The sequence below is a fragment of the Cavia porcellus genome, unplaced genomic scaffold (assembly GCF_034190915.1).
Source record: "Cavia porcellus strain 051 isolate PalLab524CR breed Dunkin Hartley unplaced genomic scaffold, mCavPor4.1 scaffold_9, whole genome shotgun sequence".
In the NCBI taxonomy this organism is placed as follows: Eukaryota; Metazoa; Chordata; class Mammalia; order Rodentia; family Caviidae; genus Cavia; species Cavia porcellus.
The window spans coordinates 91,268,719-91,296,041 of record NW_026947492.1 but is presented as its reverse complement, the minus strand read 5'-3'; the positions used below and the strand labels follow the sequence as shown (position 1 = coordinate 91,296,041).

General features: G+C 46.8%; 1 protein-coding gene and 1 long non-coding RNA gene across 5 annotated transcripts in view; one reads left to right on the top strand and one right to left on the bottom strand.

The window, feature by feature from the left end:
- Nav2 (neuron navigator 2) overlaps positions 1-27,323 on the top strand; it is a 669,303-nt gene that overhangs the window by 219,901 nt on the left and 422,079 nt on the right. The gene's annotated exons all lie outside the window — the stretch shown is intronic.
- Positions 1,158-21,731, bottom strand: LOC106025890 (uncharacterized). 4 transcript variants are annotated; one of them, XR_010049932.1, is made up of 5 exons: positions 21,512-21,731; positions 16,011-16,117; positions 9,270-9,447; positions 7,456-7,528; positions 1,158-6,664 (listed from the first exon to the last, which is right to left on the bottom strand). It is a non-coding gene; the product is annotated as an uncharacterized LOC106025890 (long non-coding RNA). The 4 variants fall into 4 exon arrangements; XR_002789432.2 differs by having other exon boundaries at positions 9,270-9,411; positions 21,512-21,729; XR_010049931.1 differs by having other exon boundaries at positions 9,270-9,411; positions 16,032-16,117; positions 21,512-21,728.

Here is a 27,323-nt window from a genome sequence, read left to right as displayed (position 1 = left end):
TCTGCCAGCAACAGACAACCACATGCAAGAGCTACTTGGCAGAGGGAAAGAGGGTGCAACTTCCTCTGCCGAGGCTGAACCCCAGCCTCAGCCATACTTTCAATCCAACCTCCTGTGGACATGTGCAGTCATCAGAGCTAGCATGAGCCGGGTACTGACTGTGGGCCTGGATCGCTTCTATGTGATTTACCTGCACTCACTCATAGAACCTTGGCAGGCAACTCTCTGAGTTCTGATTTGTAGGTGCAGACATTGGGGTACTCAGAAACGTTTAGGAATTGGCTCAAGGCCACCCAACCCATAGGGACAGACCTAGGAGAATTCTCTTCATAGCTGAGCCTTAGACCGTGAGGTTATCCTGCTTCTCATAGAGAGGACTTGGCCCCTTGGGGAGCAGGACCCATCACAATGCGGTTATTGCCCTTGCCTTTTCTTTAGCTGGCCATGGATGGTATCTTTGACAGCCATTTTTGTGGGGTTTGGGGGGAAGGAATAGTTCTTGTGTTGAGTCTGGTTCTAACTGTGTTCTCAGAAAGCTTTTGCCCATGCATGCCCTCTGGGCCATGTCAGCCAGATGCCTCTGTCCTTAGCATTTCTGAAACTCCTGGCAGGGAAACTGCAGAGCCTGGCCCTGTGGCTGAGACCCAGGCCACCCTGGTTTGGAGGTGACAAAGCCCTCTTTGCCATCATGCTGGCCAGCTTTCCATCCCTTTCTGTGTCCTGTCCTCCTGCCTTCATGACCAACTTGTCAAGGGTAGAAGCCACACTGATGAGTCAGTAATTTGCTTTCTTTTTCTTTTCTATTATGTTCTTTTGTCTGTTTCCCCCCAAGAATCCTTTCCAATAAAATTGCAAACCATTTGGCTGGAGGAACATGCTGAAAAGGCATCCTTTCTTGAGTTTTTCTTCTTACCTCCTGTTCATTTCTTCCACTGGGCCAAACAATGATGGTGTTTTATTGTGAATAATCTGGGCTCTTCTGTGTTTGGAAGCTTATTTGGAAAATTGTGTCCACAAGGCAGAAATGCTCCACTTTATCCCAGACACAAAGGGGTCTTTTGAAGGTGTAAAGGGCTTGGGATTAAGTAAGCAAGCAAACAAGCCTGGCCCTAGAGGAGAGAAGTCAGGAGGGTAGGGAGAAACAGAAAACCACCTCATAAAACCAAGCCTCCGTTTATTTAGACAAGGGAGCTTATTTGTGTTTATTCTGCGCTCGTGTCCAAGAGGGGTGAGGGATTCTCCTGTGATCCAGTCCAGAGGCGTCAGGGCTTCTGCCAGGACGCCATTCTGGCCACTTGCTTAGAATTGTCAAGTAAAATGTGTGCTCTGGGGCCGTGCTGTTTGGGGAACAGTACGTGGACGGCCTGGTCTTCTTTTCCTGTTACTGGGACTTTATCCTTTGGTCCAAGGCAGCTGATATATGCCCCACCTCTCTCCAGCTATTTCCCCAGAAGCGTCTGTCCAGATAATCTCAAGTCTCAGCAGGTCCGGCCTCTCCTCCCCTCTGTCTGGCAGTGAAATGCCTCCCTGGCTTTCTTTGGGTTCTCTACCACAAACCTAGAGGTAGGGATGTCTATGTAAGCTGTTTATTTGGGAGGTGACTCCAGGAATCACTGGGAGGGAAGAGAGACTGAGACAGCAAGCAGGAAGCCAGTGGATGGTGCGTTAGTGGTGGGCACTGTGTGGACATCTGGGGCTCAAACCTGTGGGGGACCGTTTGAGGGACCATGTGGGATACATCCTAGAATGTCTCACTGAGGAGGGGTAAGGAAACAGGAGTAGGTGTGCCATCCCATGGGCCTTGCCCGCTTTGATGCACAAGCATGTTCTCCGTGAGAGGATACCAGTGACTGTGTGCGGGGATAAGGACAATGTCATAGTCTTTGTGTGACCTTCTAGGCAAGCTCAGTGGGTGATACCAGGGTGTCAACATCATGTCCTAGATCAACCAATTGCTTTAACATTGTGAGCATTAGACAAAATAGTGATCATCAATATTTATACAGCACCTCTAACCAGTCATGTGTGTATCAGCCTCAACGGTTTCCAAAATCTTTCAGTAGGGCAGCCATTGTCACCTGCAGTGTCGCATCATGGCTAGGAACATGGCCCCTGAAGCCAGAATCACCAGGTTGCCTGGGTAGCTGTGTGAGGCAGTTTCTTAGCCTTTCTGATCTGCACACCTGCATGTTCAATAGGTCCTGTTTCACAGGGTCGCTTTGGAAGGTCCAACAAGTGAACACACACACAGGTACAATGGAAGCTGACATTGACAAGGTGTTTAGGGCGCACTGGCCATTACCACCCTGCAGACCAAGAAACTAAAGCTCAGGGAGGTTATCGGGAGCCAAAGGGTGCCTGTCTCCATGGAGGCAGCCCTGAGCCTCGGGCTGTCTGCGGTACCACACCACGCTGCGCGTTATCATTACTGTGCAGGACAGCACTTGCTCCGCAGCGCTCCACAAAGGCTTGGTTCTGTGCTGCCTGTTTCCTGGCCCCCATCACAGTCTTATCCACTCAGGGGCTTCAGTCTGGCTTTTTAGTTGTGCTATCTGCTTTCAGCATAACTGGCCTTGGGCACAGTGCCCGATGGGATGTGAGCTAAATGATGGAGTTATTAACTGCCCTGACTGTCCCTTTGATGCCTCCCTCCAGAGCTGTCCTTGCACTGCGGTCAGCCCCAGTGTCTGTCACAGTCCCCAGGGCTGCATCTTCCCCGGGCTGACCCTCCACACAGCCCTGCCTCATCCATCTGCCCTGTCCCTCACATCCGCCTTCCTCCTTTCCTGGCCCCCCAAAGCCCTCCGAGCGCCCCTCTGGTCTCAGAGCTGCCCGACTCTTACTCCTTCTCTGTTGCTCTGGTCTGGGCTCCCTAGCCTGAAGAGAGGTCCTCGCAGAGGAAGGCGTGTGTCCCTTCATTTGTCTATTTATCCATTCATAAATCCAGACACTGTCCTCAGCATGTGGCTGGAGAGAGTGAACCGGGGAAGAGATGTGATCAGCAGCAGGACAGAGGTCGCAGGGCCGCACTCCACAGGACTTCTGAGCCCCAGTAACCTTCGGCTTTACTCTTAAGGGAGACAGAGGGCCTTTGGGGGTTAAGCAGGCAATGATATTTTATCTGGTTTAAATGTTTTGAAGGATTAGTCTTGAGGTTGTGTGCACAAAGCAGAATGGCAGGAGGCCACAGTCATACTCTGGGCAGAAATGACCCTGGCTTGGCCTGGGGTGGTCACGTGGAATGATCACTGTGGCCGGTTTCTGAGTATACTTTAAAAGCAGAGTTAATGGGATTTGTTAATGGATTGCATGTGGAGCATGAAAAAGATATATCAAAAATGCCTCTGAGATCTGGGGTTTGGGTAACTGAAGGCTGGAGTTGTCATTTATGGAGGTGGGTACCTGGGGAAGGCTGTGGCCCAGGAATCTAGGGACAGGCTAGCTATGGCATTTGAAGCACATTACACTGAGGAGCCTTGCTTTGTGCCAGGAAATGCCCCAAACACCTCACAGGTGTCACACCTTTTGAAAGTCACAGTAGCCTGAGGAGATGGGCCTTACAGTCCCTTATATTACCGAGGAAGAGACCGAGGTGTCAACAAGGCCCCTCAGTTAGTGAGTTACTGAGCGGGGATAGAGCCATGGCAACCTGTGTGGGGCTCCTGTCTCTAGCACAGCACAAAACTGCTGCCTGCTGTTGGGGAGCAGTGGGGAGGTGTGGAGAAGAAGATCTCCACCCAGGAAAAACGACCCACAGATTCTCCTGCTCTGCCTCTCCCTGGCTGCCCCCTAGACTCAACTCATTAGATTCTTTTGGCTTTTTGGAAAGCACTTATCACAGGCCCAGCACCATCTAATGTCCTCCCAAGAAAGGGTGAAGGGGACCCCTCCTCCTGATCCTGAGTGCATTTACCACCTGTGCCTCATGTCTGCTGGGAAATGAGTGCCTTGGTTCTCACTACTTAAAAATATACCTATTGCCGAAAAAGGACAACGTGGTGGAAATGCTTGTTTCTAGCCCCCAAACAATTTCTAAATGTTATTTTAAAATAAGAATAACTCACAGCAATCTAGGCTTTGCATAGCCCAGAGAAGACCCACCTGCCCGAGGATGGGAGAGTAAGGGGTGGAAACCTTTCCTCGCCTAGGCCAAGGACTTGTGCTGGACTCCTTTACTCCTTGCCTAGAGAGTCTTCAGTCTGGAGGCTGCTTTTTCTAAGGGCTTTCCCAAGGACCTGAAAATGGGTCATTCTTCCCCTTTGCATCCTCAGGGTTTGGGATTTGAAAGGTTATGGGATTCCGGGCCCAGAGAGAATGTAGGCACAACTTGTGTGGTTTCCCCAGCATTCTAGCTACTCTATTCATGTGCAGCCTGCTGTAACCTGCTGCTCATCTTGGAGTCCAGTAAAGATGGAGAGCTGGCAGGCTGTTCCGGGAAATTCAGATTTATCAGATTTAGTGAGATGTCTGCTTTCAGGGCTGATTCTAAGTGCTATAATTTTATCTGTTTGAGTTCCATTTGAGAACTCAGAATTACTCCAAGGCAGTTAAGCAGAGATCCCTAAGGGGAGCTTGCTTTATTGCAAAGTCAGGGATCGTTTGTGACTTACTTCCAAGCTCCTCTGTCTAGCTGACAAGACCCTGTGCAGGCTGAGTTTATAGATTGTTCTCATCTTTTTTTAATTTCAGAATATATTGGATATTGGATATTATTCTGGGGCAGGTAATTTGCTGGATGCTTTCTCAGTTTCTGTTTTATTCATTCCCTAATCTCGATGCTCAAATATTATACAAATTGAGTATTCATTATTGGAAATGCATGGGACCAGAAGTGTTTCTGAGTTTGGAGTTCTTTTGGATTTTGAAATTTTTTTTAGATTTTACTTGTTGAGCATCTCTACAAATACAAAAATCAAAAATCAGAAGTGCTACAAAGTCTTTTTGAGGTCCTTAAGGTTAGTTTGCTTCCAAAGCCTAAATCTTAGCGCCAAAGTCTAAAGCTTTTTAAGAATCATGCTAGTGCTCAGAATGTTTGAATTTTGGAGCATTTTGTATCTTAGACTCTCAGATCAGGAATGTTAGCCAGTGCCACTCACTTAGAGACCAAGAAACACAAAGGTCAGCCTGCCTTAGGGATTGGGGTTGATATAGAGCGGAAGCCCCAATGCAGTGTCACGTGCGCCTCTCTGATCCAACCATAATGACACATCTCTTTTCCACTCTTCTTTCCCATAACTGCCTGTTGTGGTTCATGTCTACATGTCCCCCAGAGCATCCTGGGATCATGGGTGGGGCTTTTGGAAGGTAGTTGGATTATAGGTGCTTGCTGTTAGAAGGTGGGGTCTGGTTGGTAGACACAGGTTGCTGGAGGAGTGACCTGGAAGTGCTTATCTCCCTTTCTGGCTCCTCCTCTCACTCTGCTTCCTGGATCCCATGAGGTGAGCAGCTTTTTTCCTCCAGAATGTTCTACAAAGTCACTTCTGCCGGGAGGAGTCTGACCATGCAAGGGCTGAAATTTCTACCATGTGAGCCAAAATAATTCTCTCCTCTTTTAAGTTGCAGATGTACCAGTTTTAGCAAAGTGAGTAAGAAACTGCTTTCTCCTGAGCTGCCCCTACAAGTGGTTATTTTGAGCTTGGTTCACGCCCAGATCCTAGGGTCACTCAAGCGGGCACTTAATGTTAGTGTCTTCCAAATCTCCAAGCTTCACTTGGCATCACTGTACTCTCCAGAAGTACAGAAAGGGCATGCCAAGGTCATGAGGAATTAAGCTCTGCTGAGAGATATGACATAGAGAAAATTATGGAAATTGAAAGCAAAGCTTCCTGCAAGACTATAGCCTCATTTTTGCATTATCCTTATGTTTGTGCATTATCAGGCTAAATGCAGTTCTGGAGGCTGGCAACAGCACAACCCTAACCCTAACCCTAACCCTTGATAGTCATGCAGAACCCTAGCTGCACTCTAGGCCCGCTGGCATGGAATGTGAATTTTAATAAAATCTCCAGCTGATACACAACACAAGCCGTAAGGTGTGAGATGCACTGATCTAGCCAGTGTGCATGCTTCACCCCCAGGCCAGGGAAGACAAATGCATGCCCAACGCTGCTCAACCTTCCGCCTCCTCTACCCACACTGGGTAAGGACCCTCTCTGTTCTTTCCTTGAGGGCTTGGCAAGGGCACATGGAAATGGCTCTCACTATTGATGCTGGCTAAGCCCTCAGCTTCTGCTCAGAGGGACCCTAGAGGGTGACTGCCCTCTCCCCATCCTCTCTCCCAGATTTCCCCCTTATCCTCCCTGGCAACTTGGACTCCTCTCTGTCCAGAACAGAGGCACTCAGGAGGACTTGTCTTTAGCTCCCCTGTCCCTACTCTTCCAGGCTAGGGATGAGCTTTGTTCTCTTTGCCATCCTGAGCTCTTGCTGGCAGCCCCACCTGTGAGCAGAAGAGGCAATGCCTTTCTAAAGCAGAGCAAGTGAGGACAACTGTCACCTAAGGTTGCAGTGGAAGATGACAGTCCTCTCTAAGCCTATGCCACAGCTTCTTCTCCAATTTACTGGCTGCCTTCCTTCCTCCAGAGAGAGATCCAAGCAGGGACTTCCAGCAGGACTCCTCCACTCCTAACTTCACAGTTTTCCTTGGCCTTGGAGCTTCTGAGGATGCCTGGATTGAGAACAAAGTGTAAAGAAAAAGGAGAACTGTACAGGTCCATTGAGCAGAAGTCAAAACAAGAACTTAGGTTACAACATTCTAATAACAGCTTAGAAAAAGAGCTGCATGTGGAAAGAGGACCGAGGGGAAATATTTCCAGCCCTTGGAACCCTCTCAGCAGATCCTTCCAACAAGATAACTGGCCACAGAACCCTAGACTCACTTCTTTATTATTCTTCACTCTTCTGCTAGACCAAAAGGATAAATGCGATTCCAATTGCGTGGGCAGAGTGCTTCCCTTGGTTTAGGGACTGTGCAGTACACATAAACGCATTATCCAGAGCTGCCCTATTTTCCCATTTTACAGACAAGGACTAACAGATCAAGCCCAGGCACTTGGCCAGCAGGAGCCAACTTCATATTCAGCTCTGCACCACCATGTCCTGCTGTATTCCTGCACAGCAAATGGGCTGTCTGGGACTCTTCAAAGCTCCACTTAGCAAATAACAGATACAGGTTCTTCTGGGCAGGGCCATGTTATAGCTATAAGCCATGCATGTGTGTTTGTCAATAGCAGGTGCCAGGCAGAGCTCCTTTCCTTAGGCCTGGGCTCCCCCCTCTCAGCCACCACCATGCCTTCTCTTGCACGGTGTCCAGGATGCCAGCTGAAGCCCAGCAGATGTCATGGTGAAAAGAAAATCCCAGTAGAGTGGAGCCAACTGGCTTGCAGTGCTCATTATGCGTCAACACAATGGTGCCCTTGATACCCAGGTCTGCCAAGGCCACCCTGCAAGTGAACTCACCTCTTCATAAAGGTTCCATGGAAACAATGGTATCCCTTCAGTTTGAGGCAACTTGTCCTGTGTCAGCTGCAACCTGGGGAACCAAAGATACCCATATGCCATTCAGGTCTGTCCCATCTCACACACTCACATGCATGCACTGTCACTCACACGGGGAAACAGTGGCACCAACACTAGCAGATGTGCACTCTTCTCTCAGGAGCAGGATTTGCCTCCCTTTCCCCCAGAGCAGGTTGTGCTGGTTTCCACTGAGACAGTAGCAAATCACCAACTCTGAGGCTCTGAACAATGCAAGTGCATTATCTTCTGGAGCTCAGGGTCTAAGGTCAAGGTGTCAGCAGGCTGCGTTCTTTGCCAGAATCTGTTCCTCCCCCTTCCCCAGCTTCTGGAGGGTTTCCATGTTCCCTAGCCAGAGATCCATGTCAGTTGCATGTTGGGACCTCTGTTTCATTGCTGTTCTCTCTCTCCTTCTATCTCCCTCCTTCCCTCCCTCTTCCATCTTTAAAAGCCTGTCTTAGTCACTTTTCTGTCACTAGGACAGAATACCCAAGACCCTCAATGTAAAAAAAGGGAGATTTATTTTGGTTCACAGTTTTTAGAGTTTTCAGTCTGTAATTGGCTGGCAGAAAGGGCATGAAGGAAGGAAGGGCTGCTCATTCCGAGTTAGCCAGGGAGCAGAGAGCAAAGGCAAGACCACAGCAAGAATATACCTTTCCAGGTCACACCCTGGGTGACCACCTCCTAACCATGCGTGAGTGGATGAGTCCACCAGGAAGTGTAGTGCTCCTGTGACCCATCACCTTCCGAAAGCCCCACCTCTGGGCACACATCCTAGCTCTCCTAGATCCAGACCATAACTCAGCCTGTGTGTTACCCTGGGCCACCTGCACGGTCCACGACAATCTCCCTGTTTTAAGGTTCTGCCCACACGGGCTCCAGTACAGAGTTATAGATACAGACTTACTCAGGAGAATAGCAAACACTCACTGGCCGCCTCATCCTCCTAAGGGGGCTGCAGGCCTGGACGATGGAATCTGTACTTACTGTGACAGCACAGAGGCCAAGATTTCCCCAGCAGATGCCCCAAGCCAGGCCTGAGAGATGCTTCCCAAAGGGGTGCCATTCCCTGGGCAGAAAGAGGCACCCTTCCCTGATCATCAGCTGTGCTCCCAGGGATGTGGGAGGGGGTGACCTACAGGGAGTCTTGAACATCATTTTGGAGACTTGGCTCTATTCCTAAAATAAATCTCCTCCTGTTTTAGTCACATTTAATCATTTTTTTCCTTTATAATTCAACTTTTTTCCAAAAAGGATGTAAGGAGGCTCAAGCTATGGGAGTTAATACAAAACAATAACCTAGATGTGAAAGAGAAAGTCAGAGTAAAGGAGCAGGGGATCTGATTATGTCTAAGGCTGAACAGATCAGGCTACAACTGTGGCTCTGGGAGGTCTGTAAAACAAATTCCCTGAAGTCTCAGGAATTTCTTACTGCTTTAAATGCAGATATAACCTGAACAGGCAGTCTTAGGGGAGAAAGCTGGAGGTCACTCCGTTTAATAACAGTGAAATAGGGCACTGCTGTTAGCATTGCAGCAAATGCTTGGAGGGATGGGGAGAGGGGAGCAGGAAGGCAGGAGGGGAGGTAGTGGTCAGAACCCAGTCACATAGCATCTCCTCATCTCCCTGTGGGCTCAGGCTCACCCCTTCCTGAGCTGGAGGGGCCCCCTGTAAAAGTTCCACAATTGCTTGGATCCTCTGGGTGTCTGTGCACTGGGAAGGGAGATCATGGTTTTACCTTGCCTTCTATTACTTACCTGAATGTCTTCCTTCCTCCCTGCTGCACCTCTGCAACAGACAGGCTTTGGATATGGATGAGTCTCCTGGGAGGAGCTGCCTTTGGCCTGTCCTTTGCTAGGTGGTAGAGAGCCAGCTGCAAGGAGTCCGGCAGTGGCAGGCCTGTTGAAGGGATGTTTTGATGATATGGAGAGAGGCCTGAGCTGGGCTTGAAATCTGAACCCGACCACCTCCACTACCCTTCCCTGCCACCTGAAGGGGTCCCTGCAACTCTTCTAACCTAGGTCTCATCTCATGGCATCAACAGGAGCCCTATGGCTGCTCTCAACACAGGTGGGACCCCTAGACCTAGCAGCGGGTTATGCTTTTTTTGTCTCCACTTTCTCTTTCTTTCTGACTCTGTCTCTGTCTCTGTCTCTCTCTCTTTAAATCAGCTTCTTGTTTTAGAGCTACAGTTTTAGGTTCACAGTATTCTGGAGCATAAAGTGCAATGGCCTCCCGCACCATCACCGTCCTGTCCCAGAGTGGGACCATGGTTGCCAAATTGCATCATTATCACCCTAGGCAGGACGCTGGGGTCCCCTCTTGGCCAACTACTTTCTTTTCCACACACCCCAGCGGTGTGGTGGGTGCACATCTGGACGCAGCCCAGGCAGCCTTGTTTTGCCGAGCCAGGTGTCGACTCTGTAGCTGTGGCCTCCTACCCTCCTTGGAGTCTCTTTTGGGAATTTCCCCAGAAGTGTCTATACAATGGATGGCCAAGCCCTCCAGAGCAGTATGATTACAGCCAGGATTTCCCCTGTCTGTATGCACTCTCTCTTTCCTGGACCTTTTCCTTGTAGACCTCTCTGACCACCATAAACTTTCTTTTGCTGGGGGGAAGGGTACCAAGAATCAAACGCAGGGCCTCACGCTTGCCAGGCAGGCACTGTGCTGCTGAGCTATATCCCCCGCCCAACACTTTCACTTTTAACACTCAGTGTAGCCAGCTTCTTGGAGGCTTTTGTAGCATCGCCTCTAAGACCATTCTTGCAGGCTCAGATGACTCAGAGAAACTGAGTCAGAGTCAGCAGTTGGCTGCATGCCTGAGTTGAAAAAAGACTCAGAGTAGGCCTTTGTGCCCACTGCCAAAGAACTGGGCTCACGTGTGCCCCCTCTGCTTCTCATCAAAACAGTGAAACACAAAATGTATATGCAGCAAGTGTTGGGAGTTTATAGATTTTATCTATGAAATAATTAGTTTTTTGGGACTTAAATGATTCCCATTAATATTCAAACTTCACAGTGTACTAATGGTTAACTTGGGGAAGCTTGCCTAAGTCCTCTGTGCCTCTATTTCCTCATCTGTACAACTGGTACAATGTGATAGAACCACCTTTGTGGTTTTGGGAAAAATCTAACAAGATATTGTACACAAAGTAATAACAGTGGCTAGCATTGAGTCTGTGTTCAGTCGGTGTTTGCTGCTGGTTTTGGGATTGCTGTATTTAATAGGTGCATTTCTTCTGCAAGATTCGACAGAAAAAAACTATGGAGAATGTTGACATTTTTAAAGGTTTATTTTTATACTAGATGTAATGTACCGTTACCTCCCTCAGAAAGTTCCCCTCACCTCAAGTACACTGATCTTTCTTGCCACTTTCTGAAGCAGTTCTGAAAGTCCTCTTTCATGAATATCTAGTTGCAGTGTCTTGGCTGCCTCAATATCCTGAATCAGTTCAAAATATTTACTTTTTGGGGTCCTTTTGACTTCAGGGAAGTACCAGATCTGGTGAATGTTTTTGTACTGTAACATTTTCACAAGCCTGCCTTTCCACTGGGTAGCACTTGGCAGAAGCACTCACCATATTTTTGATCAAACCGTGTTAAGACCCTCGTGGAAGAGGACTTCCAGAACGGCTGCAGAAATTGGCAGTAACAATAGGAAAAGTGTGTTCCAAGGAAGCAGGTATAATTTGAGGGGGATTCATGGTAATTCCTGTGGTAAGTTTCTAAGCATTTGCCATATATTTGGATTGCACCTCATCTTTCCATATGCACATGTACTATATTCTGGAAAATATTTCTGAGCTCTGAAAGGGCGACACTGAAGGTGGGACCAGAATGACACATACTGCCTGTTGACCTGTAGTGCTGTGGGCCCCACCAGGACAGCCTCTGTCTACTAGGCACCCACGTGTGCTGTGCTGCTTTGTATAGAACTAGGGCAAAGCAACCATAGAAGATGGTGTAGTTGGGTTTTTCAGGACACTGAAGCCATAAGCCCATCCACAGCTGCCTCTTACCAAACTGTTGGGGTCCTGCACTGTTCTCTATGCCTGGAATTGAGGTGCTGGCTCCCCATACCACCTCTGAGCTGTTTGTTTTTATGGCCCCACTTTATCTGACAACCCACACACAGCCCCACAGCCCTGGGCCATTCCACTAGTCTGCAGGAGTTTTACAAGAAGCCCACAGTGGAAACATTGGCAGATTTGGTTTTGTTTTTTTCAGTTGTTCCAAAATCCATACAACCCAGCAGACTGCGTGTGTCCCCATTTAAGCACGTGTCCTGGTCAGGGTCCAGTAGCCCAGGGCCTGTGGGGCTAGAGTGCTTTCGTGCTGTATTTCAGGGTGTTCCCCTCTCTCCCTCCATGTTAACGGGTGGCCGCTTCCGCTGTGGACATGCATGTTTATGCCGGTGCTATCTGTGCCTCAATGGGCTGGTTTTCCTTGCCCACAAATGCCCAAGGCCTGCTCCTCCATGAGCCTATGCAAGCCGAGTGCAATCTGCCTCTCTCCCAAGGGTGTTCAGAGACATGCGTAAACGATCCTTCACTTCTGTCGTTGAGGCTCTCCCAGGACACTTTGCCCTGCTGGAATAGGGAAAGCCGAGAGGGAATGTTTAGTCTGGAAAGGGGGCAGGCAGGCAGCCGGAGACTCCCTGCGGAGCACCCAGGCGGTGAGCTGGACCCCTGGCTGTTCCCAGTGCCCTGGTGATGAGCCTGTCCCCACATGCCCTGGCTGCAAGCGCAGGAGACTCCCGCATGAGCAGTACAGTTCAGGATGGCTTCTCTGGCACCCATGTCCAGAGGGCTCCCGGCCAACCCCCGGCCGAGGGAGCCAGGCTCCTTATTCTTGTTTTCCTTTTCTTGGTTCTTTTCAGTCTTCGGAAAGCTAAGTTTCTAAGCTGAATTGAGACTGCAAGGTTATAGAGATGAAGAAAGAGGCCAGGACTTTGGCCTCAGGCAGACCAAAGGCTGGTTTCTGGATTTTCTGAGTACCAAACATATGAAGCGTAATAGAAAACTATGGTGAATGTCTAAATTTTTAAAAATTTGTTACAGTGAGGTTCCAGTAAAGATGCAGATAGATAACAGCAGGCTACAGTGGGTCCCTGAGATGGTCAACTTAGATTTCAAAATAACACAGCATGGGGAGTCCCGAACAGAGGGAGATGAATATTCTCAATCCAGAAAGAAACTAAGATGGGAAAATCAAACATAGAGTCCCGGTGCCACTATTGGGAACAGCTAAAGGCTCGGTGCCCCCGCTGCAGCGCCCATACTGGTACTGGCATGGCAGTGACTTATAGAAACCCCTGAAATCCCTCCGCTTCAAACCACTGGAAACACAGTCACACTGAGCTTGGAGGTTGGTGAGCCAAACGGAGAGCTGAGTGGCGGGGAACCTGCATTTTATTTCCGGTGAGTGCTGGGAATAAACCCATTCCACAGAAAAAGGGGCTCCAACAGAAGACATTCTGGGACCGGGCAGGACTGGCAAGAACAAGGAGCAGCAGTGACTTCAGTAAGTTGCTCCTTTCTCAAACGGGATTGGTGGGATGTGCTTGGCTTGGATCACACCCCTGGCTGAGACCCAACATATTATTCGAAACCAATTCCCTATGCCCAGTGGTGTACACTAAGCAGTGAAGGCCTCAGCAGGTTTACTGACCCAGAGGGGAGGGGCCAGCATATGCTGCCCCTGTTTGCACCTCAATAGCACCCTGCAATGGGCAGGACCATCTAACCAGCGCTCTTCAGAAGAAGAATCATAACCAACAAAGAAGGAAACTGGGGCCTCCTATACACACCTATATGGAAGAAACAAAAAATATGAGAAGAGGAAGCAGCAATAAAAAGTTTGCAGCCCCCAACGCTGAGAACATTGTTCCAGGAAAGGTAAATACAAAGGAGATTGAGGACAGCAAATATAAAATATCAAGCATGGCACCAGTGGACATAAAGAGATATATTTGGGTCTTAATAGATGAGTTCAAAAGTGAAATACTTAACCAAGAAAAGCAAGATATAAATAAATTAATAAAAGAAATGCTAAGTACCTCTCAAGAAGACACAGATGGAAGAATGGAGGAACACAACAAAAGGGGAGAATTGTTTGATGAAGAATATAAAGAAAACATAGAGTACATGAAGCAGGTTCAAAGAGATTATCAGGAAATTAAAAACTCCATTGAAAGCTGGCAAAACTGCTTGAAAGAAACTAAGGATGGATTATTCAAACAGGAGGACAAGTTTGCAAAGTGGGATCATGAAAGGAAAAATTTCTTAAAAATAACAAGAAGTAACAATACAAAGGCTAGAAGATGACAAGAGGATCTACAACTTAAGAATAAAGAATGTGAATGAAGAAGCAGGGGTACAAACAAAGGAACTACAAAGGTTATTCACAGAAATAATTGAGGAAAACTCCCCAAACATAGGAAAAGGAAATGATATTCACATGCAGGAGGCATACAGAACTCCAGCCATCTACAACCAAAACAGAACTACACCCAGGCATAAAATAATCAATATCCCAGAAATCCAATATAAAAACAGAATATTAAAAGCTTCCAGAGACAAGAAACAGATTACTTACAAGGGAAAACCCATCAGAATTATGGCAGACTTCTCAACACAAACCATCAAATCAAGACGAGCCTGGAGTGAAGTATTCCAAGCCCTGAAAGAAAATAGCCTTCCACCCAGATTGATATACCCTGCAAAACTATCTCTAGAAATTAATGGAGAAACAAGATGCTTCCAAGACAAAGAGGAACTGGGGGAATTCACAACTACCAATCCAACTCTACAGAGAATACTGCAAGACATTCTAGAAGAGAAAAAAGTACCAGGATTCCAGGAACAGTGGCAGAGAGACCTCAATGAACAGAGCAGAAAGTAAAATGAAGAATACAAGCAAACAACTAATGGAAAAAAAAGAGCACAACAGAAATGAGGCAGAGAAGGTTGGTCATAATGTCTAATACAGATGGCCTTGATACACTAAATTAAGAAAAAAGAATCACAGGCAGAGTAGATCAAGAGGTAGGGTCCACTGAGATGGTCTTTATAGGAAATATAATTAACCTGAAAAAGGGTATATGGACTGAAATTCAAATATGAGAAAACAATGCTCTATGTGACAGGGAACCAGAGAGTAATAGGGGCAACTAGACTAGTAATTGAGGATAGGTGGGAAGAACAGGCTTTAATAGGTAAGGGAATACAACTAGAGATCAAGTCCAGGAGGGAGAAGGTTCGGAACCACTTAGGTAAATAGCAGGTTGCTCCCCCCATTTAAAACTGAGGGTGTTGGTGAGACCCAAAAATGCACAGTATTCCCTGGGGAAGTGAAAGGGGAGGAATAGTCTTGAAAAAGACAGCAGAAGATATTGTTAATAGTGTATCAGGAATCAAAACCTATATTACTCACACCATTCTGCTTAGATAGAACTTATTCTGTCCCAGTTTGTCTATAAACACTAGATCTGAGGACACAGAGAGCCATCCCAAAAATGTCAGGATACAGCACAGTAATCATCTTTAATTTCCTATTAACTTAATCTGGAACCCTGTATAACTTATACTGTTATATCATGACTGATCTTAGTTAAATCTAATTTGTTTGATTGCTGTTTGTTATCAACAGATTTTATTCAAAACTGTCATCATTGATAGTATCAAGTCTGAGAGTATAAACAACTTACTGAAAATGACAAGATTCACTATGATACCCATTCTGGTTTGATTACTACCTGTTAATACTATCTACAAAGTTGTGGTTCTAGCAATACTGTTATATACTGATATATTCGATCATACTATATCTGATGATATAGCCAATTCTATTGAAGATAACAAGAGATAACACAGTAACCATGGTAGAACTCCTTGTACAGTGGTTTTATATGTCTTTTTTGTTTTATGTATTTATAGGAATATGCTCTGTTCTGTCCTACTTTGTTTTGTTTCCCCCTCTAATATAGAAAGGATAGAAATACATGTTAAGACTCATGCATGTGTAGAGCCTATGAACAGTTTATGAGAATTGATCTTATGACACATGATGAAATGAACAAGTACTTTGAAGGAAGAAAGACACTACAGTACCCAGTGCTGATCCCAGAGTGTCATGATGTGAAATCCAGCAATACTATTACTCTTTGTTCAGAGTGATTTTAGTCTGCTTTGATTTGTTTAATCTCAATATAAATGAAGATATGGATCACTGCATATATGTTTAAGTGTATAAGATAAATAACCATATTAATAAGTTTTTGTTGAATGGTTGAATAGAACTATTTGTAATCTCGCTGTTTGAATTCCCATCTATATGTTCCACTTTTGTATCTTGAAAAATTATTTGTAGGAGGACAATATGTAAACATCAGCTAGTGATTTATTACTATTTTTTTCTTAGAAAGTATGTATTATATCTAAAAAAAATATTACAGTAAAAGACACATTGCCCATATTCTCACTCAAAATACTCACCCTCACTTCAAACGTTCTTACCCCATTGTTCTTGCCACCTCCAGAAGCTGTTCTAGAAGTCATCTTTCATGAATGTCTAGTTGCATTGTCTTGGCTGCCTTGATGTCCTGTATCAATTCAAAATACTTACCTTTCATTTTGACCTCTGGAGAAAACTTAGAAGTTGCATGGTGCCAGATCCAGTGAATAAGGTAGCACACAGCAAATGGTAAGGTTTTCACAAGCTTGCATTGCCTTTGGGTGGCATGTGACAGTGGCATTCACCATGTTTTTGAAAAGCTACTCAAAAGATTACTTCCTAAGCTGCTTCTGAAAGTAGCAAGAATGATGACATAAATGTATTGAAAGCTTTGGGAGAGTATTCTGAGGGGATCCGTGGCAACTCCTCTACGAGGATGGTTTTATTAAACATTGAAACATTCACCATACATTTTGATCACCGCAGACTCGGTATGACATTGAATCAGGGACAAGTTATTTGACTTCTGTGTCCCAGTCTGTTCATCTGTCGATCTGCTGGGTGACTTTACACTGCTGGCTTATGGGAGGACCCGAGTTATTTCTACTGTCTGCAGCTGCCTAATAACTTCTCTCGGTCCTCTCGTTCTCTATAGAGGTCATGGGTAGCATGGCTTCCTGTTGTCACCAGAAAGGCAATGCCATGAATTTCTAGGAAAACAGCTACTTATTTCAGATGCCTGAGTTGGGGTTGTACCCTCATTGGGGTGCCCCAGTTGCAGTGGTGTCAGCTTTGTAAATGTCTTCTTTAACTTCCTTTGAGTTAGAGTCCTCAAGGGAAAGAGGGTGAAGCCACTGCACTAGGAAGGTGGCACTCCCGAGTCAGACACTTGGGTACAGTCTTAATCCCACTGGGCTATCTTGGGTCAGTTCCTCAACCCAAGTCTGCTTCCCTGTCTACCACAAAAGGGCAATGGTGACACCTATCACCCACCGCCACAAGAAAGCCAAAATGGAAATAAGAGAGGTAGTGTGAAATGCCCTGCATGGAGCTGTCACCTGGTGAACTCCCTGAGCTACTCGAGGGAGCCCCTCTTATGTGGCACCCCTCAGAACCCTGTTTCTGCTTCTGACTCTGCGTAGCTTGGGATGCCTGGATGCTTCCATCCCATCAGGCAGGGCCTTACTGCCCAGGATGGCTGGGAGTTGGACAAGTCAGGCAGGAGAGGAGCCACTGGGCGCGTTGTTCCTTCCAGGAACAGGAGAGTAGGGACATTCCTGGGCACACACAGGCTCCAGGGTGGGGACGGCCGCACAGCTGCCTGCTTCCCGGCCCCGAGCCTCAGCACTCAGGCCAGGCCCCATGGGGAGGAAGACCCTCGCTGGAGGGGACAGGCTGGCTCAAGTCAGGACACTCAAGTCAGGTACACAGTGTCACTCTCAGATAGCCCTGTGCCCTCTCACACACACAGTGACACAGACACTGATACACAGTCATCCCCTCCCCTAAGCTTCTTTCTGCACAGTTAACTCACAGGTTCCATGTATATAGCCACACAAGTGCCAAACACTCAGGCACCCTTACACTTTCCCATGTACACACACACACACACACACACACACACACACACACACACACAGAGTTACACTGGCACATGCATTCAACATATACCATACACAGGGATTCACATGTCCTCACACATCGATACACACACCAGGTACACAGAGAATACTCCAGTGTGGCCTCATCGTCTAGCCTGTTAGCTACATCCATTATTATAATATCCACCCAAGCAGCCCAAGCCCTCCCGGACATTGCCTTGGTATGGGCCCCTACAGGCTGGCTGCCTCTCTTCTGAGGACACACGTCTGCCCTGCTTCCATTTCTCCTGCTTCCTTTTTTGCTCCAAAGTACCCACTGACACACAGCTCTAGAAGCCACCTTTCACTGAAATGCAGGAGTGCACAGGACAGTTGTGTTCCCAGAAATGTGGAGGCCCTGTTGGTGTCTGCAGAGTACAGCTTCCTGTTCTGCTCAGGCTTGTGTCCTCATCTTCCACATCAGAGTTCTTGCCCCAACTCCACTCTCAGCCTACCCCAGCCAAGCCCAGGTAGAGCAATGGAGCCTTCTCTCTTCCCCTACCAGACTAGGGACCTGAGAGCCTTTTCAAGGCCTTTTTTTAGACTAAGAATAATAAATACGAATCTGTGTTAAAGCAAAACAAAACAACCCATCAGTGCTGAACTATGCCTGTCCTGTAAGATAGATGAGGTATGTGAAGATGTTTGAAGTCAGTGATTTTGTTTTTCTTACACATACACACACACACACACACACACACACACACACACACACAGAGAGAGAGAGAGAGAGAGAGAGAGAGAGAGAGAGAGAGAGAAATCATTTCCGGTTTCCTGTTCTCTCCTATGGCCCCTCTCTCATCTTCAGGACAGTTACTGAAAAGCAAGAGTTAAAGCCTTCAGAAAGCTCCAGACTGGGGCAGGGGTGGAGAGGGGAAGACAGATTCTGTCAGGAAAGAAAATAAGGAAGGAACTATTTAGAACTGTATTACTTTTCTCTTGTAGCTGAGACAAAATACCTGACTCCTAAAATTAAGGTGGAAAGGTTTATTTATCTCACAGTTTGTGGAGGTTTCAGTCTGGAATGTGGTATGCACACCACTTCCATGCCGCTCTCTTGCACAGTCTCAGGATGTTCACTGGCCCCCTCCTGAATCAGTTAGTTAAACTTCGAAACTTCCCAAGTTGCCACATTGTATCAACTATTACAAGAATCCACCAGTGTCTTCACCAAAGCATGCCCTGCTCTGTCAACCTTTACCCCTCTCCTGTCTTCTTCTGAGTCCTCTCATCTCAAAACCTTAGCACCTGTCAGTCCAGAACACTCTCCCACCCTTATAATCCTTACAGGCGCTCACTGTCATGGGCACCTCCACTAAAATCCTCTCCACCTTCTGGTTGGCAGGGAAGCCACAGGGCTTCTGTCTGTCTCTCTAATGTTATTGGGAGCTTCCAGGCCAAGGGGCCTATGTTGCTCTAATTCTGTGTACCCACGCAGCCTGGTATAATAAATGCTCCAAAATTTAGAAATCATTTTCATCTCTATGTGTGGACATAGATCATTTCCAGTTATAGATCATCTCTCTAGGGAGTGTGTATGTTTAACCATTAAGAGCTACCTACATCATGGTATAGAGCCATAAAGACTCTGTGGCCAGACCCAAATCTTCGAGCAAAACAATAGGAAGCCTGATTTCTGGTTTACCTCTATCACGTATTAGTCTTTTGATATTGGATGGATTACTGAGCTGCTCTAGATCTTGGTTTTCTCAGATACAAAAGGAATGAGGTAAATAAGGACAGTGGGTCTCAGACTGGACTCAGGAACCCTAAGATCTGTGGAAGACGTGACAGTGGTAAAAACAAGGCAAGAAGAAAAGGGAACAGGCGATAGATGTAGCCCCACTTCTGCCACAGGAAACTCTTTCTTGCTCTGTTTCATCTACTGTGCTTCCACGCAAGACTGCATTCACACAAGGGCCTTGTTGCTTAAAAAAAAGAAAGAAGGAGATGGAGGAAAAAGAAAGGAAGGTTGTTAAAACACAGGACCTATTTGCTGTCTAAGGGCCTTTCCAGTTTTTCCAAGTAGCATTAGCCATCTGCTGTACCCCATAAAATGCCATATAAGATGGAAAGCAAAAGTGATTCCTTCTTTATGGATTTGGGGCTCCTTTCCTCTTGTTTGTAGAATCGCTGACCACCATCACTTTCTTCCCCAGATCAGACTACTCAGATAGCCTTCCCACCTCTGTTTCTCATCTAGCACTTGGGGACACTCATGACCCTGCATACTTGGGTTCAGGGAGTGGTTTAACAGCTGGCGAATGCAAACCTCCAGCACAGTGTGGCACCTAGCGGCTGTTGGCATCCCAGGAGACAGCTGTCTCTTTGGGCATCATGCCTGACTCGTGGCTGGAGTTTGCAACCCGAGGGTGGAGACTGCTCAGTGATTAGGAGCTGTGTGCTATGAGACATCTAATTAACCTCCTCTTCCCCAGGGATGGTGCGGTTGAGAAACTTTTATTTCCATATTTTGCACATCCTCCATCAACAAGTAAGATCCAAGCCAACTTTTGCAGCCTTGCTGTTTGCTTGCATTCCAGCTGTGCCAATGGCTCCTTCTCATCTTTCCACAGTTCCCACCCACAGGGACCGTGCCTGCTGGCGGGCCAAGCAGAGATGCAGGGAATCGTTGGTACATGTTGCTTCAAAGACCCATGTCCAAGACCAGTGCACAGAGGCTGGATATGTTAGTTGTATTTCCTGCCTGGTGGGAGGGATCCTGACTGTTCACCTTCCCCCTTTACCATCTATTTACAGAAAAAGTCTGATATGCTGCAAATAACACAGGATTCATCATTTTCCAGCAGTTTAATTTATCTCTCTGAACCTCAGCATCCTTATCAGTGAGATCAGGATCCTTACTATAGTGCCTTGCATTCAGAGGCTGTTGCAAAGCTCTCTCCTTTGGCACATAGCTATCAGGGTTTCCCAGATGAAATAATGTTGGAGCTTTGCAAATTGAAAGTGCTGCCTTGTTTAGGATTTACTCTTACAATTGCAGACTGTCCTTGGTTATTCAAGGAGTCTTTCTTTAATCAAGTTTAGATTACCCAGACTCATTATTTTGAGATTATTAGATTGGATAGCTTCTTTAGGCTCGCTGCTGTCTGTCTTGTGGCTTGTACCTTAGCCAGATCAAAGAGATGATTTTTTAGAGCGAGCCTAGTAGGGAGAGAGGAACATCCTGAAGCTATTACTGATGGCAGTTGTTCCAATATCATCCAAATTTGCCTTCCACCTCTCTCCTACTTGGAAATGACCAAGTTCTCAGCAGTAGACAAAAAAACCATGGGTGAAATATAAGCCCGGAACCCTGACCTCTGCACACTGCATCTGACTGGGAGGTCTGAGATCCACGTAGCATTAGCAACCAGCTTCTATGCACAAGGCACTTGGCTCAGTACATTTACCCACATGTTTCTAAGTAGACACTGTTAGTCCCAATTCACAAGCCAGGAAACTCAACCCTGTGGAGTTTGTTATAGCCCATAATCACAGTTAGTAATGGTACTGAGGAAGCTTCCTCCCTTGACACTGACTGTCCTGAGATTGTCAGCCTTGTGCCCACCTCCCCCTGTAGATTCTGGGCTTCTTGCAGGCTGGAGCTGTGTAGGCTCATCACAGTGCCTGGCTGAGTTCCCTCTTTAAGTAATAATCACCGAGACAGCTCATTCTCAGCCCCAGACTCCCTCCAACCTCTCCCCACTACCTCTCCTCTGAGCCATGGCATAGGACTTTTGCCTTCCTGATCTCCCTGCCAGCGTTGCAGGGCCCTCTGCTCAGCTGCAGGCTGTTGAGACAAGCAAAGGCTTGACCTGGGCCTGGGGCTGCTGGCTGAGCTCCTGCATCGGCCTCCCAGACGAGGGGGTGGTCCCTGGCACTAAGGACACTGGCCTTACCTGCCAGCAGGCTGCAGGGTGTTCGGTCTGCCAAGAGCTGCGCCGCTCCCAGCTGCTGTTGGAGCCAGAGACTAAGAGGCCCAGAGCCCAGCAGGCCTGGTCAGCAGTTGCCTGGGGGTTGAGAAATGTGCTGGCTCCAGCCTGGCTCTGTTCTCTGAGACCTCGAGGGAACCTGACCCAGCTGCCCTGTGTTTGCTCCTGCAGGGACTGGGCTGCAGTGCAGGCCACGCCTGCCTGACTGCCCAGGCGGGGGCAAGCAGCTGCTCCTCCCTGCTGCCCTCAGTCCACACTGACGGGCCACTGCCTGTGGAAGCAAGGGTTCTGTGGGTTGGTAGGGACTGATGTGTGAGCCGCATATCTGGGGGGGGGGTGGTTGGGGGACTGGGTCTCTTAGAGAAACAGGCACATCAGGCTTGAGGTGCATCGGAAAGAGGCCCTGTTCAGAGGACAGGTGGGCTGGGTCAGACTCCAGCTTCTGCCATTCACCAGCCATGTGTCCTTGGGCAAGTCACCTAACTTCTCAGCCACATCTTTCTGTGCCAAATAGGCCTAGTCACAGCCAATCTAACAGGGCTGTTGTAAGCTTAGCCTTCTTTTTTAGTGTTTTTAATTTTATTAAAATGCAGTAGTTAATTGTACATGTTAATGTATTCAGATATTTCAATATATACATATAGCATGAGCTGATTAACTCCCATCTCTCATTCTCCAACCTCCCTCACGCACCCTCTTCCCAACCTCTAGTAATCACTATGTGTTCAGGCCTGCTTGTGCTTCTTCTATGAATGAGAGAAAGCGTGCATTGCTTGTGTCTTTCTGTGTCTGGTTTATTTCACTTTATATAATGCCCTCCATATTGCTGCAAATGACAGTACAGATATGCTCTGGCTTCTGCAGACACCTGTGATATATATATATATAATATATATATATATATTATATATATATACACTATATATTGATATATATCACATTTTTATGTATTAATGTGTTGATGGGCACCTAAGATAATTTTGTACCTTACCTATTGGAATAATTCCCCACTACACAATAACATGCATTTGTTTCTTTGACATGCTGATTTCCTTTATCGTATATTGTATTGGTGAGCTTTTCTGTCACTGACACAATTCCTGGCACACACAACCTATAGGACAAAAGGTTTATGCTTTCAGAGGATTCAGTCTGTGGTCAGCTGATTCCTAAGCAGAAACATCATAGTAGAACAAAGATGCTTACTTCGTGGTAGCCAGGAAGGGATAGCAGGAGAACAGTGCCAAGGAGGAACAGGGTAGGGACCATATATGGTACCCAAGGCCATGCCTCCATGATCCACCCAGACACATCCAGAAGTATGCTTTGCTAATCCCTTGGGCATTTCGTAATTCAGTCAAATTGACATTATAATTAATGGTCACCTGTCACAATTAATGGATATCTATATACCCAGAGGTTGCATAAGTGTATAAGTGAAAAAACCGTTAAAATTCCATGGTAAAAGAAATTGGTAAAATTCCTTGGTAAAAGAAAACACAGGATTCTGAGGCACTTCAGAGATGAGGCTCCTAAGTCAGCCTGGAAAACCAGAGTAGGCTTCCGGAAGGGGTGACTCATAGTGCTGAAGCACAGTTAGGACCTATCTAGACGCTAAATGAAGGGAAGGTGTTGTAGAGAGATGACATGCAAAGGTCTGTTGTCCACAAAATCATGCCCATGTATTTGTTAGAATATACTGACTATCTAACTACCATAACAAACACCCCCAAAGGGGCAATGATTGCATCCAATAGAAATTTGTTTCTGGCTCTTGCAGTGGTTGAGCACTGGTGTTCTTGGCTAGAAGGCTCTGGATGGCTCTTCCACCCACAGATGCAGGGATAGCAGTGTTTTCCATCTTGCAACTGCCATGCTTTAGAGCCTTCAAACCCATCACTTTTAGCTATGTCCCCAAGAGGAAAGGAAAGTGGTTTGGGATGAGTCTTGACACTACTTCCTTTGCCTATATGAAAAAAATTGCTAGGAATTGGAGTAACTTGGAACAAAAGTTGTGTGACAGAGAGTGACAAGAGTCACAGTTGCATTGGCCAGACCAGGGCATGCAGGCAAAATAAGCTAAGCTAGGGAGTTTGTACTTTACATTGAAAATAATGCAGAATCATCAGGAAGCTTTAAACAGAATAGTGACATAATCAGATTTGCTCTATGGCCCAATTATTCCATCAGTGTAGAGGATAAATTGAAAGTGGAGAGACAGAGAGGGAGAGAGGGAGGGAGAGAGACAGTGAGAGAGTAGAACAAGTCAGAAAAGTGTTCTAGTCATCAGAGCCAGCTTCCCTTAAGCACCAGGTATTGGAAGGGAGAGCAGGAAGTTGAAACTGTTCTAGTAAGCAAAATGTGTGATCGATTGTGATCTGCATTGCACCAAAGCCTCCAATAGCTCTCATCTATTCTAGTTCAGTGGCTAATTGAACTTCATGCTCATGCAGTTACAATCAATACAGAACTGGGCAGCTGATTTGGAAGCTCTGTTTCTCTAGGTCTAAAACTTACCTAGAGCCCTGGTCAATACTTGGTCCCCACATTTGCTAGCTTTTGGGGAAATTGTAGACATTTGTGTTGTTCTCTTGATATCTTGATGTCTGTGACTTTTATCCTGGGTCTCCCTCTGTACTCTGCATTTGTTTCTCTATGCCCTTGATTCCACCTAAAGAAGCAATGACTTGAGTCTTAGCATGGGTAGGAAAAGAGTGATCTCCCTACCCTGAAAAGGGGGCCCTGGATTTGTAGCTCAGCATCCTCCAGGAGCCCCCACCTGACACATTGTCCAGGTAGGGGCCCTGCAAGCCACAGGGAGGGAGCCTAAAGGCCACTAACTTGCTTCATACAAGGAGAGGAAAGGAACCGAGTCCCTAAAGCAATTCTTCATCTCACATTTGAAAGATAAGCTCTGAAATATCTATCTTCTTCCATTTACTCTGAAGGATACTGGAACTTTAATCTGCTTCCCATTTTTCAGATTAATACACAAGATCTGACCAACTCAGAATCCACTCAGCATAGACTGCACCTCATATGATATGTGGTAATGAGGTTCTTCCAAAAATCAGGCAACTTCAGTGCTGACAGCCGAAAACTGTCAAGTCGGCCAGATGTGGTCCCAGTGTAACTCAGCAGTTCCAAGTTCAGGCTGCTGGAAAGTAGACAGAAGCAATACCTCTAGGCCTTTTTTTTTTCTGTTCCATCGAAGTTTGCCATGGACCCTGGGAACCCCACTCTCTCCCATCTGCAGAGCCTGAGCTGGCGGCAGCTTGGGATCTTGGGACAGCCCTTTGGAGAAGACCCATTCTGATGCACACCTGCAGCTCAGTGAAGAATGAGGGCTGGTTCCCACGCTTGGCTGTGACCCTCCCACTGCTGGCTTCTCCTACCTGCTTTGTGACACCAGTGACTCCTACATTCGTGGGTGTGATCAGGGACATGCAATGGAAATCAGGGAAAATATAGAGAAAGGGCCTGAACTTTGGGAATGGCCCCCCCAGCCTCCCTCCCTGAGAGTCTGGCTACAGTTTGTAAACATTCAGTTTTATCTAAGGTCTTGGTGGTGACCAGAGGAAAGCTCACTCGGAATTAGCATAGCTGAGAGGGTGCTAGGAGGTGACTTATCTGGCCTCTTGCACATTCATTAAAGTCAGTTTATGTATCCTAGTGAAACCAGCTCAGTAAGTACCAATAAAGGAAGAAGGAACTGACTAGACATATAATTGAATTCAAAAACAGCCATCGTCGGGCTTGAAAACATTTGGACAAAGGAAGATTTGGGGCTTGAGCAAGCCAAAGAACAAATCCATTTCATAATTTGGTCATTTGGAATGGCGTTTTCCAGAGTGGAGCTTCCAGTAATGCATATTCTGGGAAGAAAGTGTTCTTTGGTCCCTAAGGTAGGCAATGTACCAGTGAATCATGTTGATGGTATCATCCCAGCTCCTACCAGGAAGTCCACTATAAGCCCCCATAACCGAATCTCTTCCAGAAACCCCTCTTTAAGCCCCTCCTATGGGGGGTCTCAGGGCCTGCTCTTGTGCCTCGTGGAACTCCAAGAGAAGACTACAGTACAATATGTGCACACACATGCATATATACACGTGTGCAGATACACAATTCATAACTTTACATACTACAATATACAGCACTGCCCAGCTGTTTACCAACAGATGCCTTTTCCTGTGCAGCATCTTATAGGACTCTCATTTTTAGGGGTAACTCTGGAAAACACACCTCTGCATGTGTTACCCATTCCTTTGGCCTAAGAGAACATTTTAGGACAAAATGGTAGTTCTGGAAGGAGAGGGATGAGTTCAGCAATCAAGTGTAGCCAGCCCAGTGTCCTGGTTGTCAGCCAAGAGACACAAGTGTTCAGTTCAGGAGAGATGATATCTGGCCTCTGGTCCTGTGGGGACTCTCTAGACCCAAATGGGTCAACCCATAGCAGGCATGGACCTTGTGCAGGGACACTGTGGCACTGACGTCAAGCTGAGGATATGTCTTAGTCATTTTCCCATCACTGAGACACAATATCTGACACTCACAACTACAAGAGGAAAGATTTGTTTTGACTCACATTGCAGTCTGGTGTCTACTGATGCCAAGGCAGGATGACATGGTAGAAGGACATGGTGGAGAACTGCTCACAGTGTGGTGGACAGGAAGCAGAAAGCCCTGAGGGAGACCCATGAAGAGGGATAAATTCTTCCCGGTCACACCCACAGTGACCTGCCTCTTCCAGCCAGGTGTCAGCTCCTAACAGCTAATCAACTGTAACCTTCCATAATCCAATCACCTTCCAAAAGTCCCTCCTGGGAGCGCATAATGTTCTCAAGGGACTTCTAGATATAAACCATACTAGAAGGGCATCAAGTGATAAGAGACAACAGGAGTGTTTAGCATGGAAAAAAGATGACGTGGACACTGTCTGTACTTCTCCCAGGTTCCCGCTGAGAGACAGGGGCTGGCCCTTTTCTTCTGACCTCCAGGGAGCAACATGAGGGCATCAAGAGATGAGTGTCTCAGAGACACAATTAGTGCCATGCAAAAAAACAGCTTTTTAGGAGCCACAGGTAGGCAGCCCCTGGGGTGATCAGCTCTCTTTGCCAAGGAGGTGATCACTCCAAGCAACTTGTGTGGAGTTTCATGAGACTTTCACCAGGAGACGAGGCCATTTCCTAAGTGTGAGGAGTGCTCAGTACTGTGTTAGGCCATCTTCCTCTCTGGAGGGTATTTGAGTAGAGAGATTCTCCTCTTTCTGGAGCAGGTTGGAGCAGACTTCCATCTGGATTTGGAGAGTGAGACAAGCCGAAGACTTAGATGACCCATGCAACTCCTGCCTGATCCTAGCTGTTCCAATCTTGTCGGATTTGGAATCCCACCTCTGGCTTCTCTCTGTCTGCTAAATGATCTGCTTTGACTTCTGCCTCCACCTGGGCTGTCTGGATGTGTGTGCCAAGGCGCTGCACACAGAGTTGACGGCTTTCATTAAGCAGCTTTGATCTCTGTTGAGCATCTCAGAATAATATCTTTGCTCCCAGCGTCTGTGCCAATCCCTGAAATAGTTTAACCCAGTTGAACAGGAGGGGGCCGGATTGCAAAGTGTATTGGATGAGAGATTTAAAAAGAAAAGGCAGCTGCAAACAGTCAGAGGTACATGTGTGTGTGTGTGTGTGTGTGTGTGTGTGTGTGTGTGTGTGTGCACCTGAGCCTCCAGGAAATGATTAGCATGCTATCAGCCTGCACCAACCCTGTATTCACAGTGGCCCCC